The sequence below is a fragment of the Mobula hypostoma genome, chromosome 2 (assembly GCF_963921235.1).
Source record: "Mobula hypostoma chromosome 2, sMobHyp1.1, whole genome shotgun sequence".
In the NCBI taxonomy this organism is placed as follows: Eukaryota; Metazoa; Chordata; class Chondrichthyes; order Myliobatiformes; family Myliobatidae; genus Mobula; species Mobula hypostoma.
Genome location: NC_086098.1, coordinates 156,364,652 through 156,390,500, shown reverse-complemented (window position 1 = coordinate 156,390,500; position 25,849 = coordinate 156,364,652). Strand labels below are relative to the sequence as shown.

Genomic DNA, 25,849 nt, shown 5'->3' with positions numbered 1-25,849 from the left:
AGATGCCATTACATTGGCTCTTCATTTAACATCTGGAACATCTAGACAGCAAAGATGCATACATCAGGACGCTCTTTATGGACTACAGCTCAGCATTCAATGCTATCATCTCCTCAAAATTAATCAATGTTTCAAGACCTTGGCGTCAATACATCCTTGTGCAATTGGATCCTCAATTTCCCCACTTGCAGACCCTAGTCAGTTCGGATTTGCAACAATATCTCCAAAATCTCCATCAGCGCAGGTGCATCATAAAGCTGTTGCTTCGTCCCCTGCTCTACTTATTTTACACTACGACTGTGTGACTAATCACAGCTCCAATGCCACATTCAAGTTTGCTGATGACAACACTTCTGTTGGCTGAATCAAAGGTTGTGACGAATCAGCATATAGGAGGATTGAAAATCTGGCTGACTGGTGCCACAATGACCTCTCACTCAATGTCAGCAAGACCGTGGAGCTAATTATTGACTTCAGAAGGAGAAAACTGGAAGTCCATGAGCCAGTCCTCATCATGGATTCAAAAGTAGAGAGGGTCAGCAACTTTAAATTCCTTGGTATTATCATTTCAGAGGACCTGTTCTATGCCCAAAGAAAACATGACAGCAGCTCTACTTCCTTAGAAGTTTGCAAGATTTGGCATGATATCTAATACTCTGACAAACTTCTATAGAGGTGTGATGGAGAGTACATTGATTGTGGTCTATTGTCACTGACTAAGTATCTGCAATACCAGTTCTTGAGAAGTGGCTTTCAACACATCAACAGTGAGCGAGGCTGCAGTGAAGGCTATTGAGATCACCTCTGGCCTCGTAGCTGCAGCCACTACTACTAAGAAAGTTGTGCCTAAGAATGGTCTGGTAATATCCATATGAATCCTTTGCCAGGGCAAGGCAGGCCATTCTCAGGGATGTAGAGGAACCACCCCTGGCATTTTCTTGACGCGCTGGTATCCCCAACAATGCTGATCTGTCCCAGGCCACCAGACAAAGCTTTGAGCTAATGCTTTCATTTTCACACCTAGGTGACTGGCATATAGCTCCTCCAATACTTTACCTCTCAGCTTGGATGGTACAACTACTCTCCATCCTGACACAAGGCAATCTGCATCAACGGCAAGTTCTTCTTGGCGCAGATACAACTGGGGAAACTGGAGTTTCTGTTGCACATCACAGCTATTTTGGGTGGCCACATAAACCTAAGACTATGTGGGGTCTTTTTTGGTTTCCCGTTGGATCACCTCTGCCATAATAGGGAGACTTTTGATTAGCGTTAGGGAGAACACTTTAAGAGGTATGTACTTTTTTGTAAATTTCTTCAGCGTTTCCTTTTCCAAGAGAAAACGGGACAATCCATCAACATTTCCATGATTAGTCCTCCTCCTGAGTTCATTCTTATAACTGGGTCCTCCAAAAAACAGAGTTCACCTCTACATTCATACTGCTGCTGTGGATTGAAAACGGACATGAGAGGTTGATTATCTGTAATGTATCTCTCCCATAAAGGTACTGGTTGAAATATTTTACATCCCCAACCAGGCTCAGGGACTCTCAGTCATTCTGTGCATCATTTTTCTCTGGAGCCATAAGGAACATAATGCAAAGGCTATGGGGGGTTCACCCCTATCACTCATAACAGTGACCTGACTGCACCTATACCATAATGTGATGCCACAGACAAGCTTCACTGGATATAATGTACGAGTACAGTGCCTGCCATCACCATTTCATAAAAACATAGAAAACCAACAGCACAATACAGGCCCTTTGGCCCACAAAGCTGTACTGAACATGTCCCTACCTTAGAACTACCTAGGCTTACCCATAACCCTCTATTTTTCGAAGCTCCATGTATCCATCCAGGAGTCTCTTAAAAGACCTTATCGTTTTCACCTTCACCACCGCCGCCGGCAGCCCATTCCACGCACTCACCACTCTCTGCTTAAAAAAACTTACCCCTGACATCTCCTCTGTACCTACTTCCAAGCACCTGAAAGCTGTGCCCTCTCGTGCCAGCCATTTCAGCCCTGGGAAAAAGCCTTTGACTATCCACATAATCAATACCTCTCATTATCTTGTACACTTCTATCAGGTCACCTCTCATCCTCTGTCACTCTAAGGAGAAAAGGCTGAGTTCACTCAACCTACTCTCATAAGGCATGCTCCCCATCCACGCAACATCCTTGTAAATCTCCTCTGCACCCTTTCTATGGTTTCCATATCCTTCCTGTAGTGAGGCGACCAGAATTGAGCACAGTACTCCAAGTGGGGTACCTATATAGCTGCAACATTACCTCTCGGCTCTTAAACTCAATCCCACGATTGATGAAGGCCAATGTACCGTATGCCTTCTTAACCACACAGTCAACCTGCGTAGCAGCTTTGAGTGTCCTATGGACCCCAAGATCCCTCTGATTTCCACACTGCCAAGAGTCTTGCCATTAATGCTATATTCTGCCATCATATTTAACCTACCAAAGTGAATCACCTCACACTTATCTGGGTTGAACTCCATCTGCCACTTGAAAGCCACTTCACACTGCTTTGAACATTGCCTGGGCAGCCTTGCAGCACCTGGTCCATAGCTTTTTGCCAGAGTGCAGGTGCAGATGATACTCCACAAATAAGCCTTTTATAGCGATAAAGCCCTTTCTGAGTGTTTATGGTAAGAAACAACTTTGGACTTTTCCTCCATCTCCATCTGTGGGTAGGCCTCTGCTGAGTCCACTTTGCTAAAGTATTTCCCTCCCAAAAGGTTTGCAAAGATGTCCTCTATCCTGGGCAGATGATTTAGATCTACTTTCAGTACAAGGTTGATGGTAACCTTTAAAACACCAGAGATCCTGACAGACCCATTTTTCTTGGCTACTGGGACCACTGGTATTGCCCATGGGCTCAACTCAACCTTGGTGAAAGAATACCTTTAGCTTCCATGCAATCTGGTTCACTGACTACTTTATCAGAGATAGTATAAGGAACTGAAGGGGCTTTGCAAAACTTGGGTGCAGCACTATCACTTAACTCTATTTTACCCTTGATATGGTTGAATTTACCAGTGTTATCCTTGAACACTGCTGTGGCACCATCTAGTGCCCTTCTTAATTCGCTTGCAGGGGATGTGGCATGCAAATAGTTGAGAGATCTCCATTCAAGTTGTAATTATCTCAGCCAGTCGCACTCCCACAATGCTGGCCTTCCTGTAGTTAGTTATGAACATCATTCAAACAGGGGTTATCTTTTCTCCAGTGTAAGTTCTTAGCTGGATATCTGTAGGCTGCAGTTCAGTATCTTTGAAATATTGCTCAATCTCATTTTATGGAATGATTGAAACATCAGAACCAGTGTCCAATTCCATTTTAATTAATTTCCCATTAACTTCTGGTGTAAGCCATATTGCTTGTCCATTAACCTGCATTGGTCTGGTGTATGTGAGCCCCTGCCACAACAGTAGCAGAATTTGTTAAGCTAGGCCAATATCTGTTTAGACACTGCAATTTGGTTCATGCTCACTTTCACTCCTGACTGCAACTCAATTGCATTTCTGTCTGCTGTTTCCATTGATACAATTTCAACTGCTCTTTTAAATGTATTATGTGATTAGGTTAGAAGCCATTTTTGAATGCTTTCTTGTAAGATTCCACAAACTAAATGATCTCTTAGAGCGTCATTAAGCCCATTACCAAACTGACAATGCTCAATCTCTGATTCAGCCATGTACGCTGTAATGGATTCCTTCCTTTTGATTCTGCTTATGAAACCGAAAGTGTTCTGCAATCAACAGTTGCTTCAGTTCTAAATATGATTCTAACTTCTTGTTTACTTTAAGTGAGGTGTGCATGTATCACATGGTAGTGTCCTGACCTATGTAATTCATGAGTTTTTACATATGACCCGTAATAGATCATAAGATATAGGAGCAGAATTAGGCTATTTGGCTATTAAGTCAACCAATGACTGATCCAATTTTTCTCTCAGGCCTAATCTCCTGCCATTTCCCTGTATCCCTTCATACTCTGACCAATCAAGAGTCATCCTCTGCCTTAAATAAACACAAAGACTTGGCCTCCACAGCTGCCTGTGGCAAAGAATTCCAAAGATTCACCCCACTCTGGCTAAAGAAATTTCTCCTCATCTCCATTCTAAAGGGACTCTTCTCTTTTCTGTGTCCTCTGGTATTAGACTCTCCTACTATCAGAAACATCCTCTCACCACCCACTCTATCAAGGCCTTTCACTATTTCAATGAATTCTAGTGAATACAGGCCCAGAGCCATCAAACACTCTTCATGTTATTCCATTGTTTAAAAAGGGTTCTAAGAGTAAACCTAGCAACTATCGGCCTGTGAGTTTGACGTCAGTGGTGGGTAAATTGATGGAAGGTATTCTTAAAGATGGTATATATAATTATCTGGATAGACAGGGTCTGATTAGGAACAGTCAACATGGATTTGTGCATGGAAGGTCATGTTTGACAAATCTTATTGAATTTTTTGAAGAGGTTACTAGGAAAGTTGACGAGGGTAAAGCGGGGGATGTTGTCTATATGGACTTCAGTAAGGCCTTTGACAAGGTTCCACACAGAAGGTTAGTTAAGAAGGTTCAATCGTTAGGTATTAATATTGAAGTAGTAAAATGGATTCAGCAGTAGCTGGATTGGAGACGCCAGAGAGTAGTGGTGGATAACTGTTTGTCAGATTGGAGGCCGGTGTCTAGTGGTGTGCCTCAGGGATCTGTACTGGGTCCAATGTTGTTTGTCATATATATTAATGATCTGGATGATGGGGTGGTAAATTGGATTAGTAAGTATGCAGATGATACTAAGACAGGTGGAGTTGTGGATAATGAAGTAGGTTTTCAAAGCTTGCAGAGAGACTTAGGCCATTTAGAAGAGTGGGCTGAAAGATGGCAGATGGAGTTTAAATGTTGATAAATGTGAGGTGCTACATTTTGGCAGGACTAATCAAAATAGGACATTGGTAGGGCATTGAAGAATGCAGTAGAACAGAGGGATCTAGGAATAATGGTGCATAGTTCTCTGAAGGTGGAATCTCATGTGGATAGGGTGGTGAAGAAAGCTTTTGGTATGCTGGACTTTATAAATCAGAGCATTGAGTATAGGAGTTGGGATGTAATGTTGAAATTGTACAAGGCATTGGTAAGGCCAAATTTGGAGTATTGTGTACAGTTCTGGTCACCGAATTATTGGAAAGATGTCCACAAAGTTGAGAGAGTACAGAGAAGATTTACTAGAATGTTACCTGGGTTTTATCTCCTAAGTTACAGAGAAAGTTTGAACAAGTTGGGTCTTTATTCTTTGGAGCATAGAAGGTTGAGTTTATGAGGGGGATAGATAGAGTTGACATGGATAGGTTTTTTCCATTGAGAGTGGGGGAGATTCAAACAAGAGGACATGAGTTGAGAGTTAAAGGGCAAAAGTTTAGGGGTAACATGAGGGAGAACTTCTTTACTCAGAGAGTGGTAGCTGTGTGGAACGAGCTTCCAGCAAAACTGGTTGAGGCAGGTTCCATGTTGTCATTTAAAGTTAAATTGGATAGCTATATGTACAGGAAAGGAATGGAGGGTTATGGGCTATGTGCAAGTCAGTGGGACTAGGTGAGAGTACGAGTTTGGCATGGACTAGAAGGACCGAGATGGCCTGTTTCCGTGCTGTAATGGTTATAAGGTTATATGACAAGCCATTCAATCTTGCTTTAAATCTTTTTATTGAATAAGTATACAAAAAGGTAAACCATATAAACATTAATACAATGTTAAAATATAATAAAATTCCAGAAGGTATCAATACCAAAAAAAATACTACAAACAATGTAATTTAAACATAAAAAACCAAGATAACATAATAGTATACTAAATTTTATATATATATCAAGCCATTCAATCTTGGAATAATTTTCGTGAACTCCTTTGAACCCTCTCCAGTTTCAGTACATCCTTTCAAAGATAAGGGTCCCAAAACTGCTCACAATAGTCCAAGTGAGGCTTCACCAGTGTCTTATGAAGTCTCAACATTACATCCTTGCTTTTATATTCTAGTCCTCTGAAATGAATGCTCACATTACATTTGCCTTCCTCACCACAGACTCGACTTGAAAATTAACCTTTAGGAAATCCTGCACAAGAACTCCCAAGTCTCTTTGCACCTCAGTGTTTTGCATTTTCTCTCCATTCATAAAATAGTCAGCCCTTTCATTTCTTCGACCGAAGTGCATTGACCATATACTTCCTGACATTGTATTCCATTTGCCTTTTCTCTGCCCATGCCCCTAATCTGTCTTTCTGTAGCCTCTCTACTTCCTCAAAACTACCTGCCCCTCCACCTATCTTCATATTATCTACAAACTTTGCAACAAAGCCATCAATTCTATCATTCAAATCATTGACATATAACATTAAAAGAATCGGTCCCAGCACAGACCCCTGTGGAACACCACTAGTCACTGGCAGACAACCAGAAAAGTCTCCCTTTATTCCAAATCTTTGCCTCCTGCCAATCACCACTGTTTTATCCATGCTAGAATCGTCCCCCATTACTACCTCTCCAGCATTGTTTTCCAGCGGTCCGATATCCACTCTTGCCTCTCTTTCACACTTAATGTATCTGAAGTAACTTATGGTATCCTCTTAATATTATTAGGTTTTGTATTCCATCTTTACCTTCTTAATTACTTACTCCCACTAATTTTTGCTCTATTATGCCCTCTCTTTGGCTTTTATGTTGGCTTTTACTTCTCTTGTTAGTCAATGTTGTGTCATCTTTCCTTTAGGATAATTCTTCCTCTTTGGGATGTATATATTCTGAGCCTTCCTGACTGCTTCCAGAAATTCCAGCCATTGATGCTCTGCTGTCATCCCTGCCAGTGGTCTTTTCCAATCAATTCTGACCAACTCCTCTCTCATGCCTTTGTAATTCCCTTTACTTCACATTAATATTGATACATTTGACTTTAGCTTCTGCTTCTCAAATTTCAGGGTGGATTCGATCATATTATGACCACTTGCCCCCAAAGGTTCTTTTATGTTACACTCTCTAATCAATTCTGATTCATTGCACAACCCAGTCCAGAATATCTGATCTTCTAGTGGGCTCAACCATGAGCTGCTCTAAAAAGCCATCTCGTAGGCATTCTAGAAACTCCCCCTCCTGGAATCCAGCGCCAGCCTGATTTTCCCAATCTACCTGCATATTGACATCCCCACGAGTATTGTAACATTATCCTTTTGGCACACATTTTCTATCTCCCATTGTAATTTGTACAGCACATCCTTTCTACTGTTTGGGGGTCTGTATACAATTCCTACCAGGGTTTTTTACCCTTGCAATTCCTTAGCTCCATCCACAATGATTCAAATCTTCCGACCCTATGTCACCTCTTTCTAATGATTTGATTTCATTTTTCATATTTTACTAACAAAGCAACACTGCCCCCTCTGCCTCCCTGCCTGTCCTTTTGATACAATGTGTATCCTTGGACATTAAGCTCCCAGCTATAATCTTCTTTCAGCCATGATGTAGTGACGCTTGCAACATGTAACACCCTGGTTAAGATTTTTACTGCTATGCTGTAGGTATTTCATTTTAGCAGTTCTGTAACAGCAGTCTGTTCTGCTTTCAGCATGTTTGGGTTTGAGCAAAAGATAAGGGATTGTGATGTTCATGATGAGGAATGTAGCATCATTTAATCAGGATGGTGAAATTGGGAGAAGGTTCTAGAGAACGCTGGGGGGAGAGGTTTTTGTGACGGACACTGGTGTGGGTCAAGGTCTTTCTGGCAGGAGCTGGGAGAAGACAGGAGGAAAGATGGCTGAGGATGTCATCCCTGTTGCAAAAAGTGCCTTATGCAGATGAATGTCTTCAAGGAGGAAGGGCCAATATTCCCGTGGGGGAGCCCATTTGTTCGAGATGGATTTTGAGCAACATTTGGAAGGTGGTGTGGGCTTTCATGCAGACCATGGGTCCAGTGCGTGAGTTAAAGACAACTATGAGATGAGCTCCAACTTGTGTGCACATTTGGACTGGGTTAACTGTAAAGGGCCCATCTTATTTCTTTCCTTTTCTTTTTCCTACTAACTGTTCGATAAAGCTGAAATTTGTAAACATACTTTATAATTGTATGCTGTGTTATTTCTTGCCAACGGGCGATTGCATGGGGGCAGTTGTTAAACAGTATTCATAGATCGGGGTTCGGGTGGGCAAGACATCCCAATCTCCCGGGTTTGGTGGGACCCAAGTCATATTGATCCTAGCTGTACGGAATCTGATAAAGGTGGTTTTCTCACCGCTGAGTCTGGTTAACGAGTGGCTAACGAGCCGCATCTCTAGAGACGCCTGGTTAAAAATGGGTTTCATATATCACACCTGCCAATCTGCAACGGTGCTGCAAGTTCATTTACCTTATTCTGAATACTGCGCACATTCACGTTTAACACCTTCAGTCCTGTAATGAATTACTTAAACAAAGCATGTTTAATCAGTAACATATTTACAATATTACTGAAATATTAAACGCACAATATCCGTAATCTCTTCAATCCTAAGACATGATGAATGATGATAATTAGCAAGAAATCATTTGTGTACACTCTGCTTTGGAGCCACGCAATATGCAAGCATGATGAGAATAGAAGGATGGGCATATGATAGGAATCTGCTATAAGGATAAATACATTCTATGTAACAGCAATGTAACAAATAGATCCCTCAAAGTTGCTGCACAAGCTGAGGTTGTTAAGAAAGTGTATGGTACATTGGCCTTCATTAGTCAGGGGATTGAGTTCAAGAGCCATGAAGTAATGTTGCAAATTTATAAAACCCTGGTTAGAACACACTTGGAATAATGTGTACACTTCTGGTTGCCACATTATAGCTTTAGAGAGTGTGCAGAGAAGGTTTACTCGGATGCCTCCTGGATTAGAGAGTATGCTTTATGAGGATAGGTTGAGCGAGCTACGGCTTTTCTCCTTGGAGTGAAGGAGGATGAGAGATGGCTTGACAGAGGTGTACAAGATGATAGTTGGCATATATTGAGTGGGCAGACAAAGACTTTTTCTCAGAGCAGAAATGGCTACTACCAGAAGGCATAATTTCAAGGTGATTAGAGGAAAGTATAAGGGTGATGTCTGAGGCAAGTTATTTTTAAATTATGGGTGCTAGTGGAGGCAACTACATTAGGGGCATTAAGAAACTCTTAGGCACATGGAGGAAAGGCAAATAGATAGCTATGTCGGGGGGGGGGAGGGTTAGAATGATCTTAGAGTAAAAGGTTGGCACCACATTGTGGGCTTAAGGGCCTGTACTATGCTGCAATATTCTATGTTCTAATATAGTTATGGTCTCTGATAAATGATTCTACCACAGATTGATTATAGCGCTCGAGGATCTGGATCATCAGTTCCTCCCATTCACTCGAATAGGACTGGAGTAGGTTGATGTCAAAACCAGCCAACAATCCGAACTTGAGCGATGTGGGGGTTGGTACGATGGACAGCAGATTCCAACCTGAAAGCTGGCAAGTCTGTGGGAGTTAGAACTGGTACAGGGAAAATGCTGAGAGGGTCAATAATGCCAATAGGGGCAGAAGTGATGTGGAGTCTGTGGCTGACAATACAGAAGGTACCACTACCAGCAGCTTAGGTCCATGATCAATGAAATTAATTCAAGAGCAATATCAGTGCTGTCTTCAGAGAAGATTTTCCAAAATCATCGGGCCTTGATCAACCATTTTGATAACAGACAATTATGCAATGAGTTTCATCCGAAAAGGAACAAATTTTCAATGCTTTCCTTTAAAATGGAAGCACTGGGGATTAGGCAAAAAAATTAGGTGCAGTAGTGACTATACTTTAAGGGAATTATCTCTAAGGAAACTTAGCTGTTCAGAGGTAATGGAAAGCACCACAATGCAAAGTTTGTTTTTCATTTTTCATAAAGCTAGTGGAATAACAAACTACATTGGAACACACTATCACCAGCATGTGATGCTATCACGATGGAAACATTATTCCCTCTGCAAATAATAAAAGAGGCTTGCTGTACATTTGCACAATGTAAATAGTGCCCTCTGAAGCACCTTTGATAGAATCAGTTAAGAATGTGAAGATATGAAGCTTCAGTCATTATCAAGTCATCTTGCTGATTAAGCAGTCATGTCACATTTATCCCTTAGCCTTGCTGTATAAATAAAGGTTCTAACTATTGCAGTTCCTGAATAAGTGGAAACTCTGTGATAACTCTGTGCTGAGTATTGTGAAAACAGACTAAAAGCATTGAGCAAAGACAACAGAAAAGGTACAACATATTTGACTTTTGAATAGTCTGTGAAGACTACCTCACTAGTTTTGCTCTCTTTTAGTACTATTTATTTATCTAGTCATAAAGTCTTTATATACAGTGTATATATATTCCTTATTGTGACTTACAGTACATTTGATGTATTGCATTGTACTGCTGATGCAAAACAACTAATTTCATGACACAGTATGTAAATGATAATACATTTGATTCTCATTTATGTGGCTATGTATACAGTTAACCAGAGTGTAGACAATGTACTATTTTAGATTGCTCACAAATATTATCAGAATTCATGTTCAAGAACTTCATTCTGTAATTAGCTTAAACAGGATAGCATCAAACATAACAGCAGCAAGGTCAGAAGATAACAAGTCTCTTCCAAAAGTGAGGATTCCAGGAACAGTGAAATGTTACCAAAAACATCATCGTTCAAATATGCAATCCTGCTACACTTTAGACTTTTGCTTCAGTTCATCAACACTTTATCACCAAGCTCTGGAAAACCCTTTGATAGATTTAATGGAACAAATTTAATGCTGGTCCACTTGACTGTTCCTGAGTGCTGGAGATGCTCAGTGAAACACAGGCTAGTTACTCACTGCACCAGCTCTGAAAATAAATCCATATCTTTGTTTTAGGATTACTTAGCCACAATGTGTAACCTACACGTGATAATTTTGGGATTTCAGATAAGTGTTGGCAATGGATATTGAATTGGTCTTACCACAGCCTGTCCAAGACAGGCAAACAGTTAAGGCATCACACTGCAGTTTGAACTAGTGTTTTACTACTTTTAATTCCTTCTCTCAGATTCCACTCTGTATGTTGGAATAATAATATAAGTGATAATATGCAACCAGAAAACTACCAAGGTCAGCCAAACTAAAACCAAAACAGAGCTAACATTTAAGGAGCAAATGCAGGAAGTACAATGATTATCATGCATTGGGGAAGAAATGTGACTTCGAATGTAGAATGATAGCTGGTGCCAGACAGAGTCATTTGAGTATCTCAGAAACTGCTGACTGATTTCCAGGTCTCAGGGAACCCCTGCGTAAAAATTATTATATCTACAGTTCATGGTGTATTAGTGTGATCAGTAAATTGCAGATATATTAAACCAAAAATAATTGCCAATGCTCTTTTGAGTAGAGAATGAATTTTCTTGAAATTAATCTTTCTTTCCCTTTCATAAATTTTAAAAACTCATAAGGCAAGCATAATAAATTTCTCAATTCTGCGTCGAACTTGAGATAAGCACACATGGATTTCACCTTCAACTGAAATGAGACAATTTCTATCCCTGCTCTTGATGCTCATTAAACAAGAAAAAGCTTGCTCACACAAATGACAACAAAAGTTGAAAACGGTAGCAAAATGTTCACTACTTTCCTATGAATAGCAGGATACTCTTCTTTCACAGAAACCCAGAACTTGTCCAGGGGCAGGTCAGTAAATCTCATCTTGAGTGCATGATCAGAGGTACAGATTACAAAGTTCTTCTTCTTCTCTCAAAGTAAAGTTCTCAGGCTGAGTAGAAATTCAGAAAGGGTCCCTCACCCAGTCATACACTTGTATTGAAAGGGAGGAAAAGTACTGTTTAATTTTGTTCTTCAGTTCTTCCAGGTGGTTTTCAATTAGACTTGAGACTTTCTGATATCCTTCCTCACTCTCAAGCCCAAGCAGCAGTGATTTTCACACATTTCAAGATTTCTTTTGGAAAATAATTTTTCCAAAGATTCAATTTCCTTTCAAATCCAAAAATCTTGTCACTTGAAGTCAAAACATTTTCTCCAGGGCCTTGCAGAGACTTGTTCAACTGGTTCACATGATGAAAAATGTCTGCTAAGTAGGGCAGTTTCTGCAGCCATTCTTCATCTTCAAAGCACTCAGCAAAATCTGGCTACTATTTTCTTGAAAGTACTCCTGCAATTCACCTTTCAGCTCCAACACCCTGTTGAGAACTCTTCCTCTGCTAAGCCACCGGATTTCTGTATGCAGCAGGAGATAGATGGGCTTTCACAGTTTCTTGAACATTCTCTAGTGAACTCGTCTTAAAGCTTCTAAATAACTTACTTCCTGAGCCCTTTTACAAACTGTGATGTTATTTTCAATAGCTTTCATCTGATTGCTTTGAGATTCCAATAGCTGTTTAAAATAATCAGCACTTTTACATGTCATGTGGCTGTACTTGAAGTTAAGCGTCCTTTAAATTTTACTGGAGCTGTTGCTACATTTGTACGTTGTATGCAATAGAGTAGGCACAATGGAATAGGACAACTTGGTTCACTAGGTTCACTAGTCCATGTAAAACCCAATGATCAGTAGCTTTCGTTGTAAAGACAGACTCTCTTTTGTGTGTGTTGTTGCACTAGTGCAGTGAAATGACTCAGAAGATTGTAATTCTCCATCATGAACCTCATCAGAATTGTTTGTATGGCTACGCCCAGAATTCTCCTCTTCCATCTTACACCTCCTCTTCAAAAATTGCCACACTGGATTATATTTAGAATGAAAATTCCCCTCCAATTTTTTACTACACTGGTAGTTTGTTCACTCCCATAAGTCAGTCAGTGGAGAAGTTGAAGGTGGTAATTCGGGAGGGAGAGGCTGACATCTCAGCCCAACTTGGGCAAGTTCGTTCAACGCTCGGAAAATGCAGTTCACACTGCTCATCAGCCTACCATCCTCCCCTCCGTGCAATACAGCACCCTCCAATTATCAGCCTACCATCCTCCCCTCCGTGCAATACAGCACTCTCCAATTATCAGCCTACCATCCTCCCCTCCGTGCAATACAGCACCCTCCAATTATCAGCCTACCATCCTCCCCTCCGTGCAATACAGCACCCTCCAATTATCAGCCTACCATCCTCCCCTCCGTGCAATACAGCACTCTCCAATTATCAGCCTACCATCCTCCCCTCCGTGCAATACAGCACCCTCCAATTATCAGCCTACCATCCTCCCCTCTCTGCAATACAGCACTCACCAATTATCAGCCTACCATCCTCCCCTCCGTGCAATACAGCACCCTCCAATTATCAGCCTACCATCCTCCCCTCCGTGCAATACAGCACTCTCCAATTATCAGCCTACCATCCTCCCCTCCGTGCAATACAGCACCCTCCAATTATCAGCCTACCATCCTCCCCTCCGTGCAATACAGCACTCTCCAATTATCAGCCTACCATCCTCCCCTCCGTGCAATACAGCACCCTCCAATTATCAGCCTACCATCCTCTCCTCTCTGCAATACAGCACTCACCAATTATCAGCCTACCATCCTCCCCTCCGTGCAATACAGCACCCTCCAATTATCAGCCTACCATCCTCCCCTCCGTGCAATACAGCACTCTCCAATTATCAGCCTACCATCCTCCCCTCCGTGCAATACAGCGCCCTCCAATTATCAGCCTACCATTCTCCCCTCCGTGCAATACAGCACCCTCCAATTATCAGCCTACCATCATCCCCTCCGTGCAATACAGCACTCTCCAATTATCAGCCTACCATCCTCCCCTCCGTGTAATACAGCACCCTCCAATATCAGCCTACCATCCTCCCCTCCGTGCAATACAGCACCCTCCAATTATCAGCCTACCATCCTCCCCTCCGTGCAATACAGCACTCTCCAATTATCAGCCTACCATCCTCCCCTCCGTGCAATACAGCACTCTCCAATTACTCTCCAGTGAATGGCAGTTCCAGGGGCAAAAACTCCTTGTTAATGAGAAAGGTCAGAGGAGAATGGCCAGACTGGCTCAAGTTGACAGAAACGCATCTCGATGCACAGCATTTCAAATCTCAAAACGGATGGGCTACAACAGCAGAAGACGATGAACATACACTCAGTGGCAACTTTATTAGGTACAGGAGGTACAGACTAACTTCTGGAGGAACTCAGTGGGCTTTCATAATCTGTGGAAGCAAAAGAGAAGGGTCAACATTTCAGTTTGAGACCCTGTATTAAGACTCAGGGGTAGGTAGTGCAGGTGGGGAGGAAGAGGAAAGATGGCCAAATATAGATGTTTGGGGAAATGGGGTGGGTGGTGTGTGTTGATACCTTGACACTGCTGCCAGTGGAGATGGTGGAATTAGATACAATTACCACCTGTAAGATACATTTAGACAGGCAATTGAATAGACAAGCTAATACAAAATAGGATATAATGAAGACAAATGGGATGAGTGCAGATAGGCAAAATGGTCAACATGTTCCAGATGGGTTGAAAGGACTGTTTCTGTGCTGTACTGTGAAAATCCAGCAGGAGAGGGGAGGAATGGAAGAGGCATTTCTTTTTGAATTGTAATTTAAACATTTGGTAGATCTGGAACAAATTCATTTTTGAAGGGATTTCAATAGTACAAGTAATATGGAATTAACAAGTGTGTGTGTGTGCGTGTGTGTGTGTGTGTCTACTCACAAGGTTCATTTTATTTGCTACTTCTCTTTGCCTCACCACCATAACCCCACACATCAGACATCTTGATGCGCGGAGTGTGCTATGGCCAATTGTATTCTACAGAAAGTTGTTTATAAATGAAGCCTGCCTCCTGCTTTATAGGCTCATAACAGTTCTGTGCTTAAATCGGCATCTTATTTCTACAGTGACTATATTTCAATAGTACTTGTTTGCTTTAGGGAGGTCTTCAGGTTGTGAAAGGCAAAAGAAAGTCTTTTACATCTAATATGTCATGCACTGTAACTCACACGTTAGCATTAAACTGGAATAACTGTGGAATAGATACCATCAGTTCAAAGAATGGACAGGGGGAACAGCCAACACAGGTGAGTGAATAAAGAGAACAGCACCTGTTCCTTCATTCACATTTACTTTGATGACTACCAGGATGTAAGCCATTGACAAATTACAGTTCAAGATCATTAGGAAGATTAGGGCAGGGGATTGAGCTTCAGTCAATTATGATGAACATAATTCTTGAAACCGCAACGGACCACAAAGCTGAGGTACTGTAAAAGATTTAGTTAACTTTTACCATGAATGCTTCTCTTAAAAACCTCAAATTCTTGAAAACCCAGTTGCAATATGTACAGAATGGTAGTGTTGGGTTTAAAGGATCTTGCTTTGATACCCCACGTACAAATCAAGGCTACAAGCATGTTATTAGGAGATTAGCTGACTTGGCACCGGAGTTGCACTTAAAAGAGATCACTCTTATTAAAGTTTCTGATTATCTCTCGGTAATCCATGGATGATGCAAGTCCCTGACTTCAATCAGTATCACACTCCTTGCTCCTATCTAAGCTTACTGAAGTGAGCCACTGAACTTCTTGCTTCCAGTTACATTTATGCTATCAGCTCCCAAACTCTTTATTGGAGAGGAATGAAGAGTCGACGTTTCGTACTGAGCCTTTCATCAGGAACCGATGAAAGGGCTCTGCTTGAAATGTCTGCTGTTTATTACTCTCCACAGGTGCTGTCTGACCTGCTGAATTCTTTCAGCATTTTCTGTGTATTGACTTATTTTTTCTTTCATTGTATGCTAGTTAACTGCATTACCCTTGCCACTACAGAGTTAAATAAATCATTCGATTTTATGACTCATTCCTTTTTAATGAAGACAACAAAGGAAATCAAAGGACAAGGGGATGAGATTGGAGCAGTGCCCAGACCAATCCGATCTTACTGAGATAAAACTACCCTAAAGTTAAATGTGCAGACTGGAAACCCAGAGACCCAGACTAACAATACAAACATACGAGTTCAAATCCCAGCCCAGCAGCTGGGGAGTTCAAATAATCACTTACTTTAAAACTAGTCTGTTAACAGTGATCATGGAATACTGGATTGACGTAAAACCCATCCGGTCCATCATGGCCTTTGAAGAAAGGAAGTCTGCTGCCATTATCTGGGCTTGCCAATTGGTAACTCCAGGCTGGAGAACAATAGCAATGTGGTTGACATTTAATTGTCCTGTGCATTAAATAAATGCAACAATGATGAAATCAAATGGCACTGACCTGTTCATTGAGTTTATTTTATGGAGAAAGCTGCTCCCCAGCCACTCAACTATGCAAAATTCTCCTCACAAACAAATGGGGGCCAGTGTCTAAATTAGGAGCGGTCCCACAGACTTCTGAAACAACAACCTAGTACAGTCATCATCTCAGAATCCTCTAACCAGCATATTGTATAGAGGCAAGAAGGAGTGGACCAGGAGGTCTTCTACATTGACTCTGGATAGCACGATATTGCATTGCAGAAATCAAACACAGCCAAGGAACCCTCCCCCAGATGGTGAGCACTCTCTATGGAACACTACCTACCAGCAGCACTAAGCCAGGGCATGCCCTCCTCTCTTTGCTACCATCAAGGAGGTGGTACAGGAGCTTGAAAACACACATCAGCATTTTAGGAATAGCTTCTGCCCCCTGCCATTGGACTTCTGAATGGCCTATGAACCCATGAACACTACCTCACTATTTTGCTTTCTTTTGCACTACTTATTTATTTTTTAATATATTTCTTATTGGAATTTAATTTTTTATGTCTTGCATTGTACTGCTGCCACAAAACAACGAATTTCATGATATTTGTCAATGATGATAAACCTGATTCCGATTCTAAGAGGAACATGGGTGGGAAATTCAACACTGCAGCACTACTCTCTGGAAAACATAGCTACCAGACTAGACCCAAGACAGGTGGTAAGCAAACCATTACACAGCCGTCTTCACAACGTCATGTCATCAACGTAAACTAGGTAGATAGAAAACAGGCATGGAGAATCACAGATGGGTATCCATGAGATGCTGCGGGTCATCATAGGCAGAAGAGTTGTATTTCACACAACCTAACATTCCCATCAAGCTGGGGACCATGACTGGTTCATCATTAGTGCAAGGAGGTACATCCTGATCATCATTACGGATGAGTAAAATTCAAGGGCAGCATAGGGGTAAATAGCAAACACAAAAAGCAATAGACGCAGCTATGATACACAGCCAGCAGATCAGAGCTTTATTTCGACATTAGTTCTAGGTGACAAGTATACAGGTAATGGAAGGAAATAATGGCAAGAACATCTGTTTCACCAATGATAGTAAAGCCCAACATACGAGTGCCAAAGACAATTTGTAATAATATTTAGGCAGAAGTACTAATGGATGACCCATTTTAGCTTACCCTCCACTACCACAGAAACCGAACTGATTCTCTTCATATCAAAAAACTGCCAACAAGGGTTTTAAAACCCTATATATTTGTTGAAGCATACTTGCAAGAATGCTGGATGATCTTCGTCTTCCTGGTCTGATTAAAAGCAATGCCTCCAGATACACTTTGTCACTTCAACACAAATCCTTCCTTGTTCGAACAGTAGAGAAAGTATGCAACTGTTTTAGTTCCAATCAATGGGAAGAAGTGTCAAGCTTAGGTAAGCTGGGAAAATGGCTTATTTTCCCAAAGACCCTGAGAAGATGCAGTTCGATGTGTTTCAAAATAATTAGCATTTAGTGGTTCACAAATGAGCAAGTGTTCCCTTCTCTTTCTGAAAAATACAAGTCAAAATAAAAAGCCGAAGTCCAAATAAAAATCATTAACCAAACAAATCAGGAAATGGTGCTGAGCTGTGGATCAGTGTGGCTGAAAAAGACAAGTTAGTATTGTAGATATAAGTGGTAATAATAAAATAAAGATGGATAAGAAAGGTTGCAATGGAGAGCCTGGCTGCTTGAGGAGCAGATAACTCAGGATTCAGCATCAGATCAGTGCATGCTCTACAGCAGTGCTTGTGAGAATTCAGACATGTAACAGGTTAGTGCTTGCCTAGTGGATTTCATTTATCAGTCTCGCAGCACTATATTCTTATCACTGGAGACAAAACTGTCAGTTCAAAAACACTGAAATCGGTTTGCAGTAGGGAAGGGCATTACAGGATAAACAGCACAAAGTTCACTAGTTTACAATATATAGTTATTGATAACTTTACAAGAATCAGGCAGGGATAGAAAGCCATGTCATATCTCAAGAAACTATTGCAAAGTGTTGTTATCTTCCAGGTTAACTCATCTAAGACCACACCACACTCAGTCTTCATTCTTACTGACATTGTTGATACACAGTGGCCTTAATGAAGCACCCGTAAGTAATCTCTTAGTTAGAATTTGAAGCATCGCTTAATTTTTGAGTCATTCACCCAGTGTTTCTTAACTGGAAACCTCACACACTGTCCAGATACCAAGATATCTCCCTTAGCCAAACTACCATTCCCATCAAAGCTCTACTGTCATGTCATATACTTCTTGAAGCATGATGAAATCGTACTGAAATCACATATACAAATTGCATCACTATGCTTAAGAGTATAGTATAATGTCTCAGATGAGGCATACTGAATATTTAATGGACTTATTTGCAGAATATGTCTAAGATAAAGTACAATAGGCATGTAATCACACACAATTTGGAAGAATAGGAGGTAATTCAGAAGACCAGAATATGGTTTATTACCACTGGAGCATGTCAGGGAAGAATGCAGGATGACGCTTAACCAAGTTTAACCAAGAGTCATGGTTTCAGAATGACTCTGGCAATTTTGAACACTGATGTGGGCAGTTTCTTCCTTTTAGTAATCCGTGCAAAACCCATTTGTTACTTGAAGGCACAGGCTACTTTTGGCAGAATTTCACTTTACGGGCCAGGTAATAGTACTTGCAAAGCATCATACAGGTGTCCCCCGTTTTACGAACGTTCGCTTTACGCTACTTCGCTTTTACGAAAGACCTACATCAGTACCTGTTTTCGCTAACCAAAAGAGGATTTCCACTTTTACGAAAAAAAGATGCCCACTTTAAACTTGTGTTTACCCCGAGAAAGACTACCATGACCGTGAAGCCTTGCGCAGGCAGGTGTGTGCACATGCGCGTATGTGCCGACTTTTTTCAACAAATCGGTTTTGGCTAAATCTTCCCGATTCTGTACATTATTTCTACTTTATATAGGCTGTGTATTTATCATATCATTTCTGTTTTTACTATATGTTAGTGTTACTTTAAGTTTTATGCGCTATTTGGTATGATTTGGTAGGTTAGTTTTTGGGTCTGGGAACACTCAAAAATTTTTCCCATATAAATTAATGGTAACTGCTTCTTTGCTTTACTCCATTTTGGCTTACGAACGGTTTCATAGGAACGCTCTACCGTCGGATAGCGGGGGAAATTTGTATGCACAATCAGATCAATGTCATGCAAACTAATTTCCTTGTCAAGGTCAATCTCATTTTGCAAGTGACTTTCCTAGATGTTTGTCCATTACGTCCACATTGTGGATTCAGCCAACGTGCTGTGTTTGCAGGATTGAGCCCTGGCACACAACTTAACATTAAAAATCAAAACACTTTTTCCACATGCACAAATCATTCTATGCATATCTATTGTAAGCTAGAAACAGAATGCTTGATATAAGACAATAACTACAATAACTTTAATAGTTAAAACATAACTCTGAAGTCTAAATTATATTAAGTTTACTGATTACGTTTTTGGTATATTTTTTCTTTAAGGAGAAACGAAGAACAGCAAATGCTGTAATGAAATTAAAGAACAGGAAATGTTTGAAATATTTGGCAGTTCAGGCAGCTTTTGTGGTCAGTGATATCAAACATTTCAAATCAAAGACTTCCCAACAGAACTGGAAAAAGCTCATGATAAACTGGCTTTAACATTCAGGAAGAGCAGGGAGAAGAGGAGAGAACAAGAAGGGAGGACCACATTAGAATGGAAGGTAGGACAGACAAAGCAACAAAGATGAGAGAAAAACAGGGTGGTAAAAGAATAGGCTGGTCAATCTGGAGCAGGTGTAGAAAGATGAGGTACTGCTCAGAGACAGCAAGAGTGAGAGCAAGAGCACAGTAGATGACTAACCTAGAAAAGAGAAAAAGCTCATAAGGAACAAAGTGGATTGCACATTCAACAGAAGCAGCTTAATTCTAAAGAATCACAATCTTAATGTTCAATGCTGTGAAATATTCCTACATTCTGAAACTGAACCATGGCACCGGATTCAAGGAGCCATTCAATAGTAGTCATAGTCATAGTCATACTTTATTGATCCCGTGGGAAATTGGTTTTCCTTACAGTTGCACCATAAATAATAAGTAGTAATAGAACCATAAATAGTTCAAAAGTAATATGTAAATTATGCCAGTAAATTATAAAATAAATCCAGGACCAGCCTATCGGCTCAGGGAGTCTGACCCTCCAAGGGAGGAGTTGTAAAGTTTGATGGCCACGGGCAGGAATGACTTCCTATGACGCTCCGTGCTGCATCTCGGAGGAATGAGTCTCTGGCTGAATGTACTCCTGTGCCCACCCAGTACATTACGTAGTGGATGGGAGACATTAACCAAGATGGCATGCAACTTAGACAGCATCCTCTTTTCAGACACCACCGTCAGAGAGTCCAGTTCCATCCCCACAACATCACTGGCCTTACGAATGAGTTTATTGATTCTGTTGGTATCTGCTACCCTCAGCCTGCTGCCCCAACACACAACAGCAAATATGATAGCACTGGCCACCACAGACTCGTAGAACATCCTCAGCATTGTCCGGCAGATGTTAAAGGACCCCAGTCTTCTCAGGAAATAGAGACGGCTCTGACCCTTCTTGTAGACAGCCTCAGTGTTCTTTGACCAGTCCAGTTTATTGTCAATTCGTATTCCCAAGTATTTGTAATCCTCCACCATGTCCACACTGACCCCCTGGATGGAAACAGAGGTCACCGGTATCTTAGCTCTCCTCAGGTCTACCATCAGCTGCTTAGACTTTTTCACATTAAGCTGCAGATAGTTCTGCTCACACCATGTGACAAAGTTTCCTACTGTAGCCCTGTACTCAACCTCATCTCCCTTGCTGATGCATCCAACTATGGCAGAGTCATCCGAAAACTTCTGAAGATGACAAGACTCTGTGCAGTAGTTGAAGTCCGAGGTGTAAATGGTGAAGAGAAAGGGAGACAAGACAGTCCCCTGTGGAGCTCCAGTGCTGCTGATCACTCTGTCGGACACACAGTGTTGCAAGCACACGTACTGTGGTCTGCCAGTCAGGTAATCAAGGATCCATGATACCAGGGAAGCATCCACCTGCATCGCTGTCAGCTTCTCCCCCAGCAGAGCAGGGCGGATGGTGTTGAACGCACTGGAGAAGTCAAAAAACATGACCCTCACAGTGCTAGCTGGCTTGTCCAGTTGGGTGTAGACACGGTTCAGCAGGTAGACGATGGCATCCTCAACTCCTAGTCGGGGCTGGTAGGCGAACTGGAGGGGATCTAAGTGTGGCCTGACCATAGGACGGAGCAGCTCCAGAATAAGTCTCTTCAGGGTCTTCATGATGTGGGAGGTCAATGCCACCGGTCTGTAGTCATTGAGGCCTCTGGGGTGCGGCGTCTTTGGCACAGGGACGAGGCAGGATGTCTTCCACAGTACAGGAACCCTCCAGAGCCTCAGACTCAGGTTGAATACATGGTGAAGTACTTCACATAGCTGAGGGGCACAGGCTTTGAGCACCCTGGTACTGACACCATCCAGTCCTGCAGCCTTGCTTGGGTTGAGACGTTTCAGCTGTCTTCTCACCTGTTCAGCCGTGAAGCCCACCGTGGTGGTTTCATGTGGGGGAGGGGTACAGTCATGAGAGCAGGGTGGGGGACTGTAAGGAGGGGTAGGAGGGGAGAGTGGAATATGTGTTAGTTGGAGGCCGACAACAGATGACTCATGTGGGGGATGGGCAGGGGTCACAATGTCAAATCTGTTAAAGAACAGGTTAAGTTTGTTGGCCCTGTCCACACTGCCTTCAGCTCCTCTGTTGCTAGTTTGCCGGATATTGGGAGGGAAGAGAAATGCAGTTATAATCAGGGATAGTAGAGTCAGGGGTTAGATACTACCATCTATCGCAAGGATCAAGAGTCCAGAAGGTTGTGTTGTCAGCCTGGTGCCTGGTTCAGGACATCTCATTTGGCCTGCAGAGGAATGTTGTGGTCCATGTGGGTACCGAAAATGTAGAAAGAACACAGAAAGCCCTGGTTATGCAGACCGAACTTGAGCAGCAATGGACTAACTTAAAATGCAGAACTAAAATGGGGAAGGATGGAGCTGTTCTGATGGCACGGGCTCCACTTGAACTATGCTGGGACCACAGTTCCGGCAAATTGCATACCTAGGCTGTGGATAGGGTTTTAAACTGTGGGGTAGTTGGGGGGGGGGTGTTAGGGTGTTCAACATCTTGGAAAAATACGGATAAAGTAAAAAGGTAGGAGAGTGCAGGAGAGGTTACGGAAATCTCCAGAATAAAGAAAAAGCCAAATAGCTTAGAAAGGGATAGGAATTTATCTTAAGACAATAATGAAGATAATGGTGCTGAATACAGGACTGAAGATGTTACATTTGAATGCATGCAATATATGAAATAAGGTCAATGATCTTGTAACATAGTTAGAAATTGGCAGTATGGTGTTGTGGGCATTGGAGAGTTGTGGTTGATGGAAGATCACAGCTGAGAGCTTAACATCCAATGATACACATCACATTGAAAAGACAGGCAGGTGGGCATAGAGAGTGGGATGCCTTTATTGGTAAAAAATGAAATTAAATCTCAAGAAAGAAGTGACATAGGATCAGAAGATGTAGAATCCTTGTGGGTACAGTTGAAAAATTGCAATAATAAAAAAAAGACCCTGATGGAAGTTATGTACAGGCCTCTGAACAGTAGCCAGGATGTGGGATACAAATTACATTGGGAGATAGAACTAGATTCTGGAATGGTTCCCAGAGGACTGGAAACTGCAAATGTCATTCATAATTTTAACATGGAATGCTAAACAAAAGACTGGAAATTATAGGCCAGGTAGCCTGTCTTCAGAAGTTGGCCAGATGTTAGAATCCATCATTAAGGGTGAGGTTTTTGGGTACTTGGAGGCACACTATGAAATAGGCCAAAGTCAGCATGGTTTCCTTAAAGACAAATCTTGCCTTACAAACTTGCTGGAGTTCATGAGGAAGTACAGACAAAGAAGAGTCAGATTCAGGATAATTTATCACATGAAATTTGTTGTTTGTGTTTAACAACCAGTGCACCCATGGATGTGTTGGGACAGCCTGCAGATATCACTACACATTCAGATACCCACAATGTTCAGCAAAACAATACAAGTAGCAAAAACAACATTAGGGTATTTTGTTTACTTGGATTTTCAGAAGGCCTTTGACAAGGTGCTGCACATAAGGTTGCTAAACTATTAATTATGGAAAAGGCATTAGCATGGAGAGAAGCTTGGCTGACTGGCAGGAGGCAAAGAGTGGGAAAATGGGGGCCTTTCTTGGTTGGGTACTGGTAGGGTTGCCAACTTTCTCACTCACAAATAAGGGACAAAAGTAGCAGTCAAATACTGGACACTTGTGTTTACCCCGAGAAAGACAACCATGACCATGAAGCCTTGCGCGGGCACCTGTGTGCGCATGCATGTACGTGCTATACTACATTGTACATACATTATTTTACTTTATATAGGCTGTGTATTTATCATATCATTCCTGCTTTTACTATAATTTAGTATTATTTTAGGATTTATGTGCTATTTGGCATGATTTGGTAGGTTACTTTTTGGGTCTGGGAACACTCAAAAAAATTTTCCCATATAAATTAATGGTAATTGCTTCTTCGCTTTACGCCATTTTGGCTTACGAACGGTTTCATAGGAACGCTCTACCTTAGTGGGGGAAATATAGGACAAGGGCGGTCCCATATGGAACAAACCAATTTAGCCCAATATACGGGGTGTCCCGGCTAATACAGGACAGTTGGCAGCCCTACTGCTGACTAGTGATATTTCGCAGGGGTTGGTGATGGGTCCAATATTTTTCATGTTATGTGTTAATGATCTGGATAATGGAAATTAATAGCCTTGTGGCAAGTTTGCGGACATTACAAAGGTAGGTGGAGGGGCAGGTACTGCTGAGGTAGCAGGGAATCTGCAGAAAGATTGGATAGATTAGAAGAATGAGCAAAAAAGTGGCAGATTGAATACAGTCATAGATGGTCATGCACTTAGGTAGAAGGAATAAAGGCATAGACTATTTTCTAAATAGGAAGCAAATTCAGAAACCAAAAGGGCAAGGAAACTTGGGAGTCCTAGAACAGGATTCCCTAAAAGTTAACCTGCAGGGTGAGTGGGTTGTAAGGAAGGCGAGAGCAGCAGTAGCAGTTGTTTCAAGAGAACTGGAATATAAAAGCAAGAGTGAAATGCTGAGGTTTTATGAGCATTGGTCAGACCACATTTGGAGTACTGTCAGCAGTTTTGGGCCCCATATTTAAGAAAGGATGTGCTGACATTGGAGAGTGTCCAGAGGAGGTTTACAAGTGTAGTCCCAGGATGATACAGCCTAGTATGATGAGCAGCGATGACCCTGGGTGTTTAGAAGAATGGGGGTGGGGGGTTCTCATTGAAACCTACTGAATACTGAAAGGCCTAGATAGGGTGGATGTATTGAGGAAGGACCAATAGTGGGAGAGTCTAGGACCAGAGGGCACAGCCTCAGAATGGAGGGGCGTCTCTTTAGAACAGAGATGAGGAGGAGGAATTTCTTTATCCAGACGGTGGTGAATTTGTGGAATTCATTGCCACAAACAGATGTAGAGGCCAAGTCATCGGGTATATTTAAAACAGAGGTTGATGGGTTCTTGATTAGTAAGGGCATCACAAAGGGAGAAGGCAGGAGAATGGAGGGAGAAGGCTCAATGGGTCAAATGGACTGATTTTGTTCCTAAGTTTTATGGTCCAGCTCATGGTTATACATACCTGAAAGTTAACAGATCTTTCATCTCATTGGCATTAATTTGAATGAATTAATTTTCTCAGGAATCTGCTCACCTTAATGAATTGCATAACCATGTGGAACCTGCACTATTTCCAAAATGAATTGTTGAGGAGTTACGTAGCATAGCAGAGGCAAGTGCTGGAGGTGCTCGTGTTGTTATTTTGAATTGCTTATGGACGGGAAAACGTTTGGAACAAGATAACTTTACAGGTCACCGATCTCAATCTTTTAACAATGGCAAGGTCAAGTACTGGTACAAATACACTCAAGTGAGTATTTGCCATATTTTTCATAAAAATAAAAAATGCTTGAGCGAATCCAGCCAGTTCGCGTTAACAAGTCTTTCTCTGGTTTCAGAAAGCTGAGTATGAGCCTCACATGACAGCATAATCAAAACCTAATGTAGTAATGTAGTAATCTCCCACCGAATAATGGCTTCGACTCACACCACTGTCCGTCACAAAAGCTGCTCCCCCAGCGTTCTCTAGAACCTTCTCCCAGTTCCACCCTCCTGATTGAATGACACACACATTCCTAAGCATCCTTTATCTTTAACAGTATTCCAAACACTGCCAGCAGACCACACTGCTTCTACAGAAAAACCATTACATGAAATACCCTGATACATTAGAAGTAAAACCTTTACCACGGCATTACAAGATCATTTCTTGGTATAATGGCTGTACTTTAAGTTGCCTTTTAAAC

The 25,849-nt window shown here is 41.7% G+C and overlaps 1 protein-coding gene and 1 long non-coding RNA gene across 2 annotated transcripts in view; one reads left to right on the top strand and one right to left on the bottom strand.

The window, feature by feature from the left end:
• Positions 1 to 25,849, bottom strand: part of ppil2 (peptidylprolyl isomerase (cyclophilin)-like 2) — a 389,068-nt gene that overhangs the window by 56,746 nt on the left and 306,473 nt on the right. The window lies entirely within an intron of this gene.
• LOC134359831 (uncharacterized) overlaps positions 10,251 to 25,849 on the top strand; it is a 46,670-nt gene continuing 31,071 nt past the window's right edge. Inside the window, exons 1-2 of the long non-coding RNA XR_010021212.1 lie at positions 10,251 to 10,304; positions 25,186 to 25,413. This is a non-coding gene — a long non-coding RNA (uncharacterized LOC134359831). The remainder of the gene's footprint in view (positions 10,305 to 25,185; positions 25,414 to 25,849) is intronic.